The sequence below is a fragment of the Mandrillus leucophaeus genome, unplaced genomic scaffold (assembly GCF_000951045.1).
Source record: "Mandrillus leucophaeus isolate KB7577 unplaced genomic scaffold, Mleu.le_1.0 Scaffold267, whole genome shotgun sequence".
In the NCBI taxonomy this organism is placed as follows: domain Eukaryota; kingdom Metazoa; phylum Chordata; class Mammalia; order Primates; family Cercopithecidae; genus Mandrillus; species Mandrillus leucophaeus.
This window is the reverse complement of record NW_012102776.1, coordinates 2720275-2732925: the sequence shown is the minus strand read 5'-3', so window position 1 is coordinate 2732925 and position 12651 is coordinate 2720275. Positions and strand designations below refer to the sequence as shown.

The 12651-nt window shown below is 32.2% G+C and overlaps 1 protein-coding gene across 1 annotated transcript in view; it reads right to left on the bottom strand.

The window, feature by feature from the left end:
- Positions 1–12651, bottom strand: part of DYNC2H1 (dynein, cytoplasmic 2, heavy chain 1) — a 376294-nt gene that overhangs the window by 28339 nt on the left and 335304 nt on the right. The gene's annotated exons all lie outside the window — the stretch shown is intronic.

Sequence of the window (12651 nt, the reverse complement as noted above, 5' to 3'; positions counted from 1 at the left end):
TTTATAAGTTATTTTAAAACAGTCATTTAATAAGTATTTCCAACTATACTACTATTTCATTAATGCTGTAAAATTAATTTTGAATTCAAATGTCCTGAAGAGTTGTTGCCAGTAATGAATGTATATATGTATATATAATATATATGTTCAAACTAACATGACTGACAATCAGATTTTCACTTGTTTGAATAATATAATTAGTCAAGAAGGGAAAGCTCTTTTAGTAAAAATATTATTAATCCAAGGAAAAAATAACTTGTTAATCTATTAAGCTTAAAGGTAGACTAATGCAAAGGCATTATTTAATGAGAGAAAGTTTAAATAACAAAGATTATTTTAGCATGTATAATATCTTTGAACAGCAAACTTCACAGTGCAGAAACGATAAGCACATTTTTTTCTCTTAACCACATTTATACTCATAAGCATGAAAATAAAGAAGTAGCATTATCTTTAATAACCAGAAATATGTACACATAACTTGGGCTTTGAACAAAGTTGTAAGTATACTAGCTGGCAAATATTTTTCATAAATGTTCTTTACTTCACTCTAAGTTATGGGCCATGAACCTTTTAAAGGATTAGGTTTGAGATTAAACATAAAACCTCTAGTCCCTTCTATGATTATGAGACTATATGTCCATAATTCTTCAAATAGCATATAACGGATGTAACATGGAAATAAGTGAATAAATAGCTAATAGAATTGAACAGCTAAATGGGCTAGGCAATTTATCAAATATTATACACGCACAAACACTTAGAATCACAGGCAGTAAAACTTCTAAACTAGAATGAATGATAAAGATTATCTAGTTTACCTCCATTATTATAACATAAATGATTTTCAAAGGTGATATGATACTGCAATATTTTATTTTTAAAATGTTGATTATGTAGTAGGATTTATGAATTCAAATTACATTCATTTACTCAGAAGCATTTACTGAATGCAAACAGCTTATTTAGTTAGAGGAGATGAGACATACAAAGATAGCTATGAAAAATGATAATAACTGGAAAACTATGTAAGAAATAAATAGTATGTCATGAGAGTTCCACTCCTTTATGGACCAAAATATACAGAATTTTGAAGGTAAAAGGCTATCCTTCTAGAATATTATCTAGGTAACTTATCAGTAAATTGTAATACAAGCAGGTATCATTTTTACATAGGCAAGAGTTCAGAAAACATACATGTCTGTATCTCTTTCTAAAAAAAAAAACACAACTCAATGCTTTCCATATCTTTTACATCTCAATTAACACCAATATTTTTAGGGATAGAGAAGTCAGAGGCTAATCCTATTGGCTATAAGCAATGAAATCAGTTAAATATAGAATTAAATCTATATAATTATTGTGACAAAATTAAATGCGCATGAAAACAATTTTATGAAAATACCAAAGGGCCAAAAACATGAGATTAAAAAAAAAAAAAATTAAGTGATTCCAATGTATCAGTGATACCCTATGGAGGAAAAATTCCTTTCAAGTTTTTGTACACATTTATGAAATGTGTATCCACATACCAGGAAGAAATTGAGTCTCTGATCATAATCGAGTAAAACTGTTAGAATTTAACATATTATAAGGTCACTGAGGAATAAAAACATTATTCAATCAATTATGCTGGGGAAAAACTATTGTTTGGAAAAAAATTCAATCTTCAATTCACATTCTAACCTAAAACTGTGCTAGTTACCATTCAGAGTAAAATTTTATTCCATAAATTAATGGAGGGAAAAAAATTCACACACAAAAAAGGGGTGAGATTATGCATCTGATTACAGAATGGTGGACTTTCATTAAAAAGATAAAAGAAATGTAGGTTATATTATGCAAGATTTTATGTCTATATATATACACCATTAAAACTAAATAGGAAAAACACATTTACCACAAATATGAAAATGATTAATAACATTAACAAAATTATGTAAACAATTTGTTTCCATAATTATAGAAACAAGATGTCATCTTCAATAGTTACGTAAAACTGAGATAGGTTTTTAGCCCAACAGAATAGCAGGAGAAATGATAATGATTAAATGTTGCTAAGGGTTGCAACATGGATAAAAGTTTGGTAGGAGTATATACTGGTACACCGTGATAAAACAATGTAATAAAATGTGTCAAAGCTTTAAAATATACGAGCACTGGCCGGGCACCATGGCTCATGCCTGTAATCCCAGCACTCTGGGAAGCGAAGGTTAGTAGATCGTGAGGTCAACAGATCGAGACCATCCTGGCCAACATGGCAAAACCCCGTCTCTACTAAAAATACAAAAATTAGCCGGGCGTGGTGTCATGCGCCTGTAGTCCCAGCTACTTGGGAGACTGAGGCAGGAGAATCGCTTGAACCCGGGAGGCGGAGGCTGCAGTGAGCCGAGATCGTGCCACTGCACTCCAGCCTGGTGACAGAGCAAGACTCCGTCTGAGGGAAAAAAAAAAAAAAATACAAGCCCTTTTACTCAGTAATTCCTTTCTTGGAATGCAAATTAACAAATTAAGGGAATAATCAAGACATTATTATACATGGCTTGCTCATGTAAAATTATAACAAATTAGAAGCATAAATAGAAATTAGCTGATTAAATTATGGCATATCACTACAAAATTACACAGCCGATAAAAACTGGTATTGGAAAAATATTAAATATCATTGGAAAATGTTTAGGACCTAATGTATTTATCAGAATGCAAAAATGTATACACAGTATGAACTTAATTATATAAAAACATAGAAAATATATGGGAAAAATTTCAAAATATTCCAGTGGGTCTGTTTAGCCTATAGCCTATTAATGACTATCTTCATTCACATAGAATTGCAATTCTATATTGTAAAAGGCAACGCATTTATAAACTGATGCCATTTCACTTTGTTTTAATGCACTGTGTTCCTTGGCAAAAGTGTTTAATGCAAATAAGTAATTTAAGCAATCATTCTTCTCAAGTGTGCCATGTCCACATTTTAATGTATTGTGTTTTAATTTTTATTCAATTAAATTAATTTCCAGCTTTATTTCTGGTATCTTCTTTGACCCATGGGTTATTTACAAGTATGTATTTTATTTCCAAATATTTTAGGATTTTCCATAAATCTTTGTTATTGATTTCTAACTTAATTCCATTGTGGCGAGAAAGCATACTTCGTGTGGTTTGAATTCTGTCCGATTGATTTAGACTAGCTTTATGGCACAGAATGAGATCTACCACCACAAACATCCTGTGCTCACTTGAAAAGAATGTGCGTTCTGCTTTTGTTAGATAATGTTCTATAAATATTAATTTAGCTAATAGTGTCACTCAGGTCTTTTATATCTTTACTGATCTGCTGTCTATCCTTTCAGTTATTGAGAGGCGTATGTTGAAACCTCCAACTTTAATTCTGGATTTCTCTATTTCTCTTTGCAGTTCTCAGTTTTTTTGCTTCATTTATTTTGAAACTCTGTTATTAGGTGTGTAAAAGTTTGGTTTTGTTATGTCCTTTTGATGACTTGATCTCTTTATCATTATAAAATCATCTTTGTTATCTCTGGCTAGAAACTTTGCTGGGACACCTATTTCGCTCAGTATTTAATATAGCTACACCAGCTTTCTTTTGGCTAGTGCTAGCATAATACATCTTTTTCTATCATTTTCCTGTTAACTTACTTGTGTATTTATATTTAAAGTACAATGCCATGATGCCTTATAGCCATCATAGTTGGGTCTTGTTTTATCCAATCTGACAAATTTTGCCTTTTAATTGGTGATTTAAAAATATCAATTTGTAAAAATGCTACCTAATTATGTATTAGATAGAAGCATTTAGAAGAAAAATTAGCTTATAAATTGGCATATTTTGTAGGAAAACATTTCAGTGTTTTAGGCGGAGCAAAATGGAATTCAATTAGTAAAATTATGGCTCTAATATGCTTTTGGTAAGATCATTATTTTTTAATTAAACAATATTCTAATGAAGAACAATGACAATGAATAATTTCTAAATGTAATAATTACCACATGTGTAGAGAAGATCTGCTTAATATAAAGTTCAGTGTGTGACTTGGTATGAATAACACTCCTGGCTTATTGATTACATGGCTGAGTGTAAGACAATTCTTAACCTCATTCTTTAAATAATGGATCAATTTGAAAAGTAGATGGCATTGCTGAGCTTCCATGAATAGTTAAATACAATTAATACATGTGTTAAAATAATTTGAGAAAGATATTTTGAAGATCTAAAGGCAATACAAATATAAATCCTAACTCTTGCCTTTCCTTTCTGCCTACAGTCTGGTGTTCATAAAGCTGCCCAGAGTTAACCCGTCTCACTCACAGAAGTCAGTGTCCTTTTCATAGCAGACAAGGCCTGCATCGTCTGCTCCTGCCTGAATTCTAAACCCATTGCCTCTTACTACCTAACTTCTGACTTCTCTGGACACCTTTTTCTGTCTTGTTTCCTTCAGGAACATTTGCCACCCCTTCTCAAAAAACTCTTTTTGCCTCAGGCCATGGCACTTGCTGTTCCCTCTGCCTGAAACTCTCTTCTACCAGACATTTACCTGCATAGGCTATTCCCTTACCTCCTTTAGGTCTCTGTTCATATTCCAGCATATCAGAAATGTCTTTCTTATTTCTACCAGTTTTAACACAACACATTTTTATATATTTTGCCTTTATATCTACAGCTCTACATGTTACTAGTGGGAATTAAGAAACAAAGGAAAAATAAAAGAATCTTCGATCAATTTAAATCAATAGCTGTAGTTTTACACCTGGAATGTGGCTAACATTTTCCTAAAGTAATGACTTCATTGTGGTGTTTTTCTGAGAGTTTTTCAAAGTAAAACTTCTAAAAAACTTAAATTTTCATGTCCCCACGTTCATGTTTTTAAGTAATCTAAACCAAACAACTTTGCAAGAAACAGGTAAGTATTGGTTTTGAGAAGGGCTTTAACATGATAAACTTATAAAGAAATTCTGATGTTTCTGGCATTTCTTATCTCCAGATTTAAAGATATTGCTGAAAGCTGACTATAAGAAATCTCTCTCTGCCCTTCTCTCTCCTACCGTGGATTGAGTTCCCTTGCAGGCTGGATACCACTTCTTAACTATTTGCATTTCCCCTCCTAAGACACAGAAAGAGTTTGACTTGGGACTTTGTTTTTATGGTATTTTAACTTTTACTTATTCTAAATTTCCCTGAAGATTCTAACCATTTTGTAGACTATAAATGTCAGAATTAGCAGATCTGGAGCCACAGAGAAATGGGATAATATTTTCCTGTGGAAGAGGTATCTTTTTAGAAATAGCTTTAAGTTAAATAGGAAATCTCTCCACACGCTAATTTATACGCAGAACATGATGTTGTTAAACAGTATTGTGGAAGAACATACACACACATGATCACCCCCATTCATTCTAGTAAAAAGCACTGTAGATAATGTAGTAAGCTCCTCCCCAATCTCCCCAGATTTGCTTATTATTATCTTTAAACTTAATATCCTATTTTTTCTACAGAAAGTTATTATTTTCTTCCCCCTTTAACCTGTGGCATAGTAAGCATAGAACCTGCATCCAATAAGGTGAAAAAAATTTCTGAAGACTTTTCAAATTCTATAAGGGATCTGCCACTTGTTAATCATCCTTTATAATTATGTCTTAGGTATCTTAAAAGACTAAGCCTTTTTCTTTCAATATTTATCAGAGTTGCAAATAATATTAAAAAATCCCAGTATTTTGGGTCCCACCTTGTTGGTTATTATTTGGATGTCAACAATATCTGGTAAAAACATTGGACAAAACATTAAAAAAAAAACAAACTCAAATCTTGATTTAACAAAACAGGAACACAAAAACTTTACCCGAATTAATGAGATACCCACAAGAAACAAAACATTAGTAGTAAACCCAAGTGCTTTTAAAATTTAAAGCATGTGACACATTTCCATTGCCTTAAAAAACTTAGTTATAATAGACCTTTCAAAAAGAACAAAGTTTAGCCATGCTGTCTAGTGACGGATGCAGATTCTGGGACAAAGTAACTTCTATGAATTGGACGAATGTGGTAATGGCATGATGGATACTTGGAAGGCTTGCTTCTTCCAAGTCTGTAAATTGAAGTCAATGACTCTAACTTTTAAAATCGTAACCACTTTTTGACTGGGTTATGTTAATGGTTCCCCTCATTGTATAGCTTACTGAAAAGTCTAAAGCTGCACAAAGGATCTGAGGAAGATTTTAGGTTCCACAGCTCTATCTCCACTGGATTGATTTTGCTACCTTGTTTAACTTTATTAAGTTAATAGATATAGTCTTGTCTAGAAAGAGAACATACCCTACTTTACTGTAAATCTTTTTTTACTGTAAAAAGGAAATCTTACTCTTCTCCATCCTTAATATAGCCACCTATTAGAGTACTAGAGGTTTCATTCATAGATTTGGTGTTTTTTAAATTAAAGTTATAAACCTGGGTTTCTAGGCTCGATATTTGATATAAAAAAGTACCATTTTTCAGTAGAACTTTGTGATATATTTTTATCACTCTGTGGAGAAAATCTCGGGTAATAAAATTTCATTCTTTGTTTTTTATTTACCATTTCCCCGACTTTTCAAAATAGAGAAATGAGTTGAGTTACATGGGCTAAAAACCCTGATGGTGTTCATGCAGAACCTGAACCACTGTGAGAAACAAGATTATTAAAAATTACTTTTTGGCACAGTATTTAATTTTTAGTGTGGCAAAGCAGGAATTTATAATGTCCACCTAGTTATAGGTCTCCTCTTAATTATTAGTAATAATTTGTAAGTATAACTTATTTTGTGAATAGTTCAAGCTCCTATTTAAGGCCAATCTTTCCACATGTGCATTGGGCCCTATTTCCTCTTAACCTTTTCAAGAACTTTACTCTTAAAATTACTTCCTTTTTATTGTACTATCAACTTTAAAATTTATAGTGAACATAGATATGGTCAAAAATCCCCTATATTAAAAAACGAAACCAAACCAAAAAAATTCCTTTGGCTCTTCTTCCTAACAGTATCACTCTATTCATCTGTGTTACTTTATAACACAACTCCCTGAAAAAACTCTCAACTTCACCCTTTATTCTTTTTTAAACTCATATGACCAGGCTTTCATTCTTTAGAACTTCTTCACCAAACAACTCCTCAAGATCACCAGTGTCCTCCATGTTGCCAAACACGATTCTTCTCTATCTCATTTACGGCATTTGGCACTGTTTTTAAAAGGTCAGAATGATCAACTCTTTATTCTCTTGGCTTCTTGATCACTACAGCCTCCCAGGCTTTCTTCTATATACCTAACTACTAATTCTTGGTTTCAATGATTGACAATTTTTCCTTTTCTAAGCATCTCAAAGGAATGCCAAATACTTGGTCATTCCTTCGGTTTTAAAAACTATGTTAAGATGCTGATAACTGCTCATTTTCTATTTCCAATTCCAACAGCTCCCTCATCAATTCCTTCTCTGACATTTCCACCAAGATGTCTAAAAGGCATCTCAACTTATGTTCAAATTAGAACTTTTAATTTGCAAGACCACTCCCCTCCTTCCTAAACAACAACAACAAAACTCTGCTCTATTACCTTATTATCAATATCCCTCAAGTCACTGAACCACTTAACCAACTGCTTAGGTCAAAACTTTGAAATCACGTTTGATATCTGTCTCCCATGCCCCACAGCCAAATCCACAAGTTTAATATCAAAATATTACCACTTCTTTAAGAAGCCTCCACCTCCACAGCCACCACCCTAGTCCATCATGACCTCACTTGGATTACTGCAATAACCTCTTTTTTTTTTGAAGCAAGTCAGTTGTTTACTCACATTAATATTCAAATCTCTACATAAGCAAAAAGAGATTAAAAAGAATATATAAAGATAATCTCAGAATAAAATCATACTTTAAGATGGGCATAGAAAGGAGCCCCAAATGTCCATAGATATAGCAAATAAAGGTCTATACAAAGATAGTTTCATATACTAAATGCTGAAACATCTGCAGAATGAAAAATAAAAAGTCTTTCAAATATTTATGTGACTGTCCATAATCCTGAAGACAATTTCCTCAAGCATTTAATTTTTATGAAATCATTAAATTCCAACAAGATATCTGAAAGCAGAAAGTGAATTTTATTGGCATTATTTATTTGAATGTACAAAATGTATTTATTTATTTGGTATTTTAAAAGAGATGCAACTACTTATGTGCTTTTTGAAAGCAATAACCTCTTAACTGGTCAGCCTGCTCCTATTTTCCCTCCCTATAGCTTATTCATATACCAGCAGAATAACCTTTTAATTTTTTGCTCTCAATCTTCTACTGACCTCCCATGTACTCAAACTAAATTTAAATTTCATACCAAGCCTACATGGACCATACATCATGGTCCTTGGCAATGCCCTAGCTACTCTTGTTCCTTGAACAAACAAAGCACATTCCTGTGTCAGAGATTCTGTACTTACCGATCCTTCTGCCTGGATTTGTTTTTCCCTCAGATACATTTTAAGATTTGCTCTCTTACTTCATTCAAGTCTCTGTTTAAATATCACCTCCAAAGAGAGGATTTCCCTGACCATTCATACTAAAGTGTTATCTTCCCCAACCCACTTGTCTCTAGCCCCTTTAATCTACATCATTTTTCTTTATAGCATCCTTATATTTATTAGAAATAAAGTTTAATTCAGTTTCAATATTGACCAGGATCTGTTATTTGAGTTTTACCTTCTGGTAGGCTTAACAAACAGATGCTTACTTTAACACTGTTATGACATTCCAGAAATATATAATATTAATATTTGTATAAGGACAGATGTTACCATCCTATTTCATAAGTGTAACAATGTTAGACTGTCAACAAGGCATGACATTTAGATATATTTAAAAATATTCACTATATGCTACTTGAATGAAAACCCCTTATGTGCTCTATAGGTTGAAATTATCTTAGTCTGAATCGTTAATATGTACTTAGTGTAGCAAGAGAATAATTTAAAGAATAATTATAATAAAAATTGTTAATTTTGTGTTAAAGATTTCAAAACTTATGGTTCAAGAAATAGATTGGTAATTAATACAAATATTAGACTAAAATAGCAAGATAAATATTAAAATGTTGGAAATATTTTAGTCAAGAAATATTAATAAAAATTTAACTAATTCAAAAATATATGTATCGGACAGTCCTGAAATCCAGATCTTTAAATTATTCAATATACTGACATTTTCAAAATTAAATAACATGTAACAAAATTTAATCGTAAGTTACTTAGTTCTATTTAATCATGAGTCTTTTAAGAGGAAGAGTTATGTGGAAATATTTCCCATTTTGTGAGGACTAAATAATAATGGAATATCAACTTTGCTATCTCAAAATTTCTCAAGGAAAAAAAGTCAAATATTAAAAAATATCCAATATAAATCATCTTCAATCCAGATATAAAAATAAAAGATGAGAAAAAAATAAAAACTAGGTACACGTAATATTTATTTTCTTACTTATCAAATTTCAGAGCTGTAGACATCAAAAATAATATATATTTAGGAACAATTTCTTGTGGAGGTTTTGATTCTATGGAGGTTAAAAAAAATTTGTCAAAATCACTGACATAGATTACGAATAATTTTCAGGAGACGAAGTAAAAGGAGTTCTGAGGTTTGCTAAGCTATAAATCTTATGTTCAAGATTCTTTCCAGAATATATATTACTAAAAATATTTTCTTAAATTATTTTTATTGTGTACAAAAGTTAGTATTATTGATAGTGTTAAGCCAAATACTTTACTTCAATATTATGTACAACAGACACACAGATAAATAATATACAGCCTAAAGTCCTTTTAAAGTGTGATAACATATAAATCAACAATAAAACCAATCACTACTTTCCTTGCTTGTGAAGAGATTTCCAGTTGCAAATAGCTAACAACAAAGTAAAGCTGATAGATAATATACTATGGAATGGAAAATCAGCAAGTAAAGCATAATGCAATTATTGACCATGGAATAAATGTGGTGACAGCTATGATTGATTTAGGAATCACAAGCACACAATGTTTTGTTCACAACCTTCCATTGTATCTTCAGAAATAAAACATTTTGATAGGCAGGATTTGTTGACAACAGCAGAAAAACTGTTAATCATTTCTATTCTTCTTCTTTACCAAAAACAAAAGTATATGGCATACAAGACATTTAGCAACTCTCTTGTTATATATTAATAACATATGTTCAAATAAGATTAAGAGAAGCCTTTAAATGGCAAAAAAAAAAAAAAAAAGGCTCATAAATCAAGGGAAGCGTTGGAACAATACTTTGCGAGTAAGGGCACCAGCACAGGAGATATTACTAACAATCATTGGTTACTTGCATGAAAAGCCGTTTGCTAGACCTTGCTGATTCTTCAAGAAACCAAATTTGTCGTAAGAGTTTAAGTATTCTCTGCATGTTTTCTGCTGTAAAGATCCTCTTATTATGCTACCCCAGGAAGCTGCTAAACTTGGTATGCATGTGATGAAAGGTGCAATGCAGATAGAAATTCAGGAAAGATTTTGTTATCTTGAAAAGCCAATTATGTTGCTACATTGTCAAATTTCTAGAACCAAGATTTATCTTCTGCAAGCAGTACAAATAGCATGTTTTGTAAGATTGCTTCTATAAAACTGCATATCATTGTAGACCATAGAGTACTGTTTAGTATTCCAAATGTGCAAGATAGTTGGCCATACGAAGGATTTATCAGCTGTTACTGCTGAGAAATTACTGTCCCTGTGCAAAATTTGACTCAACATTTTGTAATACTATTGCTATAGTAAAAGCTTTATTTTTCTGAATACAATTTCAGATATATACCCTAAGTTCATTCTGTGATGGTGATAATCCAATTTAAAGCTTGGCTGTATATTAATCTTTAATTTCAAGATTTTGACCAAATTATTTTGATATAATTCTAATATTAACATATTTATTTGTTTGCTATCTATCTCCTTCACTAACATGTAGTAATTCCTGTTGACAGGAATTTCATGTTTCCTCACTATGGTGTGTTTCTGGCACTTAAGAACAGTGGCTGGCATAAAATAGAAGCTCAGTAAATATTCACTGAATGAATAAATATATATTTATATATATGAATAAAAAGCATCCACAGGTTTCTCTTATGGGTATAATATACACAAATGGGGATGCTGGAGGTTTTAAAGTCACATATAGACGTTTTCAACTTTGTTTATTGATATAAGTCTTCTATGAATAATTTTACTGAGTACTTACTGTGTGTGAAATACCGTACTAAGGACTAGGAGAGTTACTAAGATGAGTTAGGAAAATAACATACTCTTCCAGGAATGCAGAATATGGTAGCAGAACCTTCCCAAAATACAGTAAGACACCTCAAAAAAATGAGTGAAAATCTAACAATGTAATTATAACAAATTGCTTTTTACATTTGAGATCTTAAGAGAAATAAAACACTTCAAATGTTAGATTGTGGCAGTAAAGGATAAAGTTAAACCATTACATTTATGGGAAGATTTAGATAGAAGCCAAAAATCTCAAAATATGTAACGAAATACTACAGAATATATCCCAGGAAGCTAAATCATGATGATTGGAAAAAAGAGATTTATGTCAATTTGCTTGAGAATAAATAACCTTATGATTGGAGTCATTTATTTATTCAACAAATATTTACTGAAAAGCCTATTTGTACCAGTTGCTGTTTACATGCTTGGATAGGGCAGTAATCAGACAAAACTCTCTGCCCTTATGAAGCTTTCTTTTTAGTGGAAGAATACATAGAAACTTTTGAAAATGAATGGGTTATAATATACAGAGTATTAGATGAAGATATAGGCCATAGAGAAAAACAAAGAAGGAAAAGAGAGTAAGAAGTATTGGGGATGGGGTGGAGGTTACAATTTGAAACAGGATGGTCAGGGAAGGCTTCACTGAAAAGGTGACATCTGAGCGAAGACCTGAAGGAGACAAGGACGCTTCCTTGTGCCTATGGGTGGTGGGGGGGTGGGAGAGCGTCCCAAGGAGAGGAAGCAGCAAGGGTAAAGGCCATGAGAGGGAGCGTGCTGGGTTTGTTCACTGAAAAGCAAGACCAGTATGGCTAGAACAGAGTAAATAAAGTAGAAAACCAGTAAAGGAAAGCAGAGAGATAATGGGGCTTGACCTTAAAGAAACTTGTAGGCTGTTGTAAGGATTTTGATACTCGAGATGAGATGACTAGTCATGGGGATATTTCCAAACAGGAGTGATGTAATCTGAGCTGTGTTTTCACATAGGAACATTTGAGAACCAGTAAGAATGGGAACAAGGGTGGAAGCAGAACTCTAGTTAGATAGTAGTTGCTTTCCCATTGCTTTCCTTCAGGTTGTTGTTGTTCCGGTTGGCAAAGGTTCCTTTTGATTTTTTTTTGATTGCGGGGAAATTTTGCTTTTTTGTTGGCTTGGTTTTGAGTTTGAGAGGAGAGAAGTCAACAATGATTCCAAAAGTTTTAGACTGAACTACCCCCTGGGGAACAGGGGATAGCACTAAGTGGTTCTAGATTGTAGTACTTCTGCTATTTGCTCAAATACTTCCTTTAATTATTTGTTTTGTTGCTTATTTAGTTATCTATTTTCCT